The sequence below is a fragment of the Maylandia zebra genome, linkage group LG4, assembly GCF_041146795.1.
Source record: "Maylandia zebra isolate NMK-2024a linkage group LG4, Mzebra_GT3a, whole genome shotgun sequence".
NCBI lineage: Eukaryota > Metazoa > Chordata > Actinopteri > Cichliformes > Cichlidae > Maylandia > Maylandia zebra.
Genome location: NC_135170.1, coordinates 36,788,995 through 36,795,268, shown reverse-complemented (window position 1 = coordinate 36,795,268; position 6,274 = coordinate 36,788,995).

Sequence of the window (6,274 nt, the reverse complement as noted above, 5' to 3'; positions counted from 1 at the left end):
CCGCCGACTCATCAGAGTCAGCGAGCTGTCGGCTTTCAGCGATTGTAATCGATAAATCGATTATCCAAACCCACCCAGTTATCAGCGCCCTCTCTGGGCTGCAGTTACTTTTCTTATGCAGGAGCAGGCAATGATCACAGGCGTGTAAATAACTGGACACGAGCGTATCACACAAATCTTATCCTGCAGTGTACTTCTGACACTTCATGCCGGGGTGGTTAGCACGAGCCGCTCTGCACACGTCCTCGTGGAGTCTGCAGGCTCCCACTCCCACTCAGGGCCCAGATTTAAAACTAGCAGCAGGTAGAAGGGCGGGCCTGACGTGTAACTTCGCCGGTGCCGGACAGGAAGTGTGCGAGCTGACGTCAGAGCAGTGGCAATAACGGCAGAATCAAGCTGAGCAGCCTCGTCGCTGAGCTTCTGCAGCTGTTTCATAACCTTCAAAATCCCCCTGAGTCAGCAGGATCATTCACCACAGGCAAGGATTTGGGAGGTTTCCACTTCAAAGCAGGTCTGACAGGATGTTTCCTCCAATGTTGGTGTGAGGAACAACGGGAACATCCATCCAGCTTATTAAACACGTATCCAGGCTCGGTGAGGAGCCGAGCCCAGCTGCTCCAGGATGAAACTTACAGCTTTACTGAGCTGTGCAAAAGTCTTAAGCCACGCCTCATTTCTTCATATGCTGCAGGAAAAAGGTGCAAACTTACAGGAAATACAGGAAATAAGGCAAAAACAGAGCACGAGTGATTCTAACCATGTTCTCCTCTGTGAGGATCTCCAGGCTTCGTCTGTGTCAGCATGACCTCACACTGCTTCAGTCATGCTGAGGTCCATCCAGGTGTGCTTTCCCTGCACCGGCAGTGTGTTTGTGCGGTGGATCGAACTCTGAAGTTCATCAGTTTTATCACCTCCACCTCACAGACGATCACGCTGTTGCTGATTCTGCTGCTCAGCTCTTCACCTGCACCCTCAGGACACTTCAGGAATTTAATCTGAAACTTTAATTTCAGCAGTTCAGTGTTTACGTCATATTCCTGTGTTTTAATGATCAGATCTTTATGATGTTTAAACAAAGGCCACGGACTCTGAACAGGAAGTAATCAGGAAATAAGCTGCTGTAAGTGTGTGTGCGCGCGCGTGCGCGTGTGTGCGCGCGCGCGTGTGTGCGCGTGTGCGCTCGCGTGTGTGTGTGTGTGTGTGTGCGCGTGTGTGTGTGTGTGTGTGCGCGTGTGTGCGTGTGTGCGCGCAGTTTTATTTCCTGCTCCTGGTTAAACTATGTAAACATTTCCCCCATCTGGGTTTTTTCTTCTGCATTAGAAACAATTAAAGCTGAGCTCCTCCTTCCTGCTCTTTTGCCAAATAAAGCCCCAAAATAAATCTTAAATAAATAAAAACTCATTAAATGTAAACGTCACACTGAGTTCAGAGTCACACGTACACAGCAAAATCTCCAGTGTTAAATTAACACTGGAGAGTGTCTATATGGGTCCACACCTCTGAGTGTTAAATTCAGAATCAGAATCAGAAAGGGTTTTATTGCCAAATGTTGAGCAGGTTTACAACATTAGGAAATTGCTGCGGTGCTTCAGTGCAAACATACTGTTATAAATACTGTTATAAATTAAGCTTAAATAGACATGAAAATAAAAATAAGAATAAGAATTAAAAGTGTTAAGTAGATAGATATATACATGATATATACATGATATATACATGAGTGCAGGTGGTGATCAGTGCAAACATGGAATGATGCAGTGAACACAGCGTAGGGTCATGTGTTAGTGGTGGGAACAGTCATACGGTTATTGTTCATGAGTTCAACAGCAGAGGGGAAGAAACTGTTCTTATGGCGAGAGGTTCTGGTGCGAATGGACCGGAGCCTCCTGCCTGAGGGGAGCAGGTCAAACAGACTGTGTCCAGGGTGAGAAGGGTCAGCTGAGATCCGGGCTGCACGCCGCAGTGTCCTGGAGGTGTACAGGTCCTGCAGAGATGGGAGTCTGCAGCCAATCACCTTCTCAGCAGAGCGCACAACACGCTGCAGTCTCTGTTTGTCCCTGATAGTGGCTCCAGCGTACCACACGGTGATGGAGGAGGTGAGGATGGACTCGATGATTGCGGTGTAGAACTGCATCATCGTCCGTGTTGGCAGGTTGAATTTCTTCAGCTGCCTCAGGAAGTACATCCTCTGCTGGGCTTTCTTAATGATTTTCTAACACTGGAAAATAACTCAAAATGTTAGAAATATTCCAGTGTTAGAAAATCAGCACTGCTCAGTGTTAGTCTTTGTTAATCTTCAAAACTGACTAAGTTACTTTTAAACATATAACACTGTCAAAAGTGTTAATTTAACACTCAACAGTGTTGTATTTAACACTCAGAGGTGTGGACCCATATAGACACTCTCCAGTGTTAATTTAACACTGGAGATTTTGCTGTGTAGATATGTGTTTAAATGAGACCCCGCTGCAGTAAAAGCCTCTAAAAACAACTTACACAAATATTACATTCCTACTTGCAAAACTTTTAAATTCCCATTACTGAAACTTCCAGCACTGATGATGCAATCAGCATGATGTCACGTCGAGTCACCTCCTGAGGTGCAGCCACGCTGTGAGCTCAGAGACGAGCGTGCGCACGACCTTCTCACACATCATCATTAAACATCTTGAAGTGAATTGTGCCTGACAGGAAGTGCTGTCTGATCCATTTCCAGGTCCCAACGCTCACCGAGAGTGCAAATGTTCAGCTCCAGTCAAACAATGAGTGCAGCTGTTCTCCAGCTGTTACAGTAAACTTCAGCTCGGTATTTAAAATTGATCTACATGAAGATCTCTGAGTGAATGGCGGAGAGGACTCACACACAGCTGTGCTGCAACTCTGGATGGAGTTCATGCTGAGGGTCGCTGATGGGCGGAGACAGACCCCGTCACGTGACAGGAAGAAGATGCTGATGATCGGTCCGTGGCTCAAGGTCGGCCATAAACCCACTGCTGTTTGGATTACTCTCTGAAAAAGCTCAACATCCTCGAGTGCTTGCACATAGATTGTTCCACAGGGTTCAGTGCTAGGACCAGTTCTGTTTACATTATACATGCTTCCCTTAGGCAGCATCATTAGAAGACATAGCATACATTTACACTGCTATGCTGATGACACCCAGCTCTATCTGTCCATGAAGCCAGATAACACACACCAATGAGTTAAACTGCAGGAATGTCTTAAAGACATAAAGACCTGGATGGCCGCTAACTTTCTGCTTCTTAATTCAGATCAAACTGAGGTTATTGTACTCGGCCCTGAAAAGCTTATGGTATCTAAGCAGATTCTTACTCTGGATGGCATTACCTTGGCCTCCAGTAACACTGTGAGGAACCTTGGAGTCATTTTTGACCAGGACATGTCCTTCAACGCACATATTAAACAAATATGTAAGACTGCTTTCTTCCATTTGTGCAACATCTCTAAAGTTAGAAATATCCTGTCTCAGAGTGACGCTGAAAAACTAGTTCATGCATTTATTACTTCCAGGCTGGACGACTGTAATTCATTATTATCAGGAAGTCCTAAAAACTCCCTGAAAAGCCTTCAGCTGATCCAAAATGCTGCAGCAAGAGTCCTGACAGGGACTAGAAAGAGAGAGCAGATTTCTCCTGTTTTGGCTTCCTGTTAAATCCAGAATTCAAAATCCTGCTCCTCACATACAAGGTCTTAAATCAAGGGCGTAGATTTGGTTTTGGCGTTGGGGGGGGGGCGGATGATTCAACCACCGAACCCTGGCCTGTTTCTTTTTTCTTTTTCTTTTTGCTTCTTGATAAAAAAGGAGAAATATACTTGCCTACATATCGTTAGCTTCATAGCATAATTGCCTAAGTCATTTGACTAAGTCAATGACTTAGGCACTTATGCTATGAAGCTAACGATATGCTATTCTACGTGCTTTTAGACCATTTAAAATTACAGTTCATAGTTTTATATGTGAATTATATAATGTTAAATTACTATTAAACAAATGACTGAATAAGTATTTCAGGCTTTAGTTTACTTCAGCCATATTCCATATAAATCAGGTATCATACAAAACTAAAAATAGCTTCAAATACAGTCATGACAATAAAGAATATGACTTTAAGGACTTAACAACATTACTTCAGTTACACCAACATCTCTGACACATCAGCACTAAGGAAACATTGAATGACCTGCTGGGTTTTGTCCATAAAACTACTCGTCTAAGATTAACACAGAGTAAAAGATCTCTCAGCAACATTATGCAACAGTTTAGGCACTGTTGCCCCGATCAACTCAGTGAGCTGGGATTTTTATTCTAAACATGAGCTACTGTTACAGCAACAGACATGGACTACATGCCCCACACAACAACTCAATGTCCACTATGTGAAGCAGCCAAACACAGGCCTGCTCCTCTTGTTAGCTGAGATAAACTGCTGGCATATTGGTTTTACATCTATACTGTCCAGTGTCTGCTGGTGGACATACAGCAGCATTGTTTAATCTCATTCGAGTCATTGTTGACCTTAGCATGTTTTTAGTCTTCTGAGAGCACTGAAGCTTCTTTCAGCCTCAGTACCTGCGTTTTATCCTCAGATTAAAATTATTCTGTGCTTGATGGGCCTCACCTTTGGCCCTGGCTCCTCCCCTCTGACTGCACTAGGACATATTGCCACCTGATAAAATAACACATGGATTCGTGCCAGATAAAAAGTGAGACGTGTCAATTCAGATTCTTTGTCAAACATACACTAATGAATCAGTTTACATCAGCAGCCTGACAACTGTCAAACAGGATCTCACACCTGTTTATGTTTTTGAACACATTTTGCACAGAGAGGCATTTTTTGAAAAATGTATTGACAGCAATGTTGAACATTATTACACAGGAAAAAACAACTACAGTAAAATAATGACACCATGACGCCTCTGCCTTTGTAAATGGAGGGACAGTAACTGCGTGTAAAACCTGCAGACAGTCAGAATCACAGTATTTTGTCTCTATCTGCCATTCTGCAATTCATCTCATGTAAACGTGGCCACAGCGTGACGTGAAAAAGGGCACATACCTTTGATGTCGCGTGACGAACTCCGTATTCCTCGTCCACACGTAAACGGAAAAAAATGAGTTTTAAAAAATCTCAGTTTTCGGTGATTCGAAACGCCATTTACGTGGACGAAACAGCTGCATGTTCAAAAATACTCGTGTAGGTGCGGACGCAGCCTAAAAGAGTTATTAGTGAGAATTACAGGTAGTAATAAAATAAACTACTAAGCTCAGAGAAGTTACTCTTAAGTTGATCCATAGATGTTATCTGGTAAAGACATATCTGGTTAAATTTAAGAAAAATATTGACACTCTTTGTACTTTTTGCAGCAATGCAGAGGAACCAACATGTCATGTATTTTGGATTGATCTAAATAATTTTATAAACACCAAAATTGATGCCTCGTGTAAACTGAAGTTTCAACATATTCTATTTGGCCTCTCACATACCGACAAAATAAATCGAAAAAAGATATATTATCAATCTTCTGATTTTTGGCTAATTTTGCCGCAAAATACGGCAGAAGGGGGCGGTCAAAGAGTGAACCTTCAAAAGTAAGTACTGAATATTATGTCCCTTATTTATGTGCGAATGTTTAATAATGAAGAACATTAAAACATTACTGGTGGAGTCACACATGTGTCCACTGCACCATCTGGAACTCTTCTTGTTTACACTCGTAATAACACAAACACTAAATCCTGCTTCTCTGTGCTGTTGTGTAGCAGTGTGTACACCTGAGACTGTCACCTGTCTGTCTGTCCTGCACTCTCTCTCTGTTTCTTTCTCTCTGATTGTGGAATAAAAGTATGAACATGTGTTTATAAGTTACACTTGTGTCTGAATCCTGCAGCTTATCACACATTTGATTTCCATGTGTGACGACTGCAAGTGTCCAGAGTGAGGACAGACTGAGGGACCCACTGCTGCACATCATCTGTGAGGCTTTGCAGCCCTGATGATCCACCAGGACAAACTCGGCAGTGTGTGAGGAAGAGGAGGAGGAAGAGCCAGCAGCAGCTGACAGATGGAGAGAATAGACAGACTGTTCCCTGTTTGTGAAGGACTGCTAGGAAAGTTTAGAGGTTTTCAAAGAGATTTGAAATAAAAAAAAAACAAAACGATTTACTTTGCCTTGTTTGCAGTGGCATGTCCAGCAGGGTGGCCTGGGGGGGCACAGGCCACCCCCCGCCAACCAGACTGGCCAGGTGGCA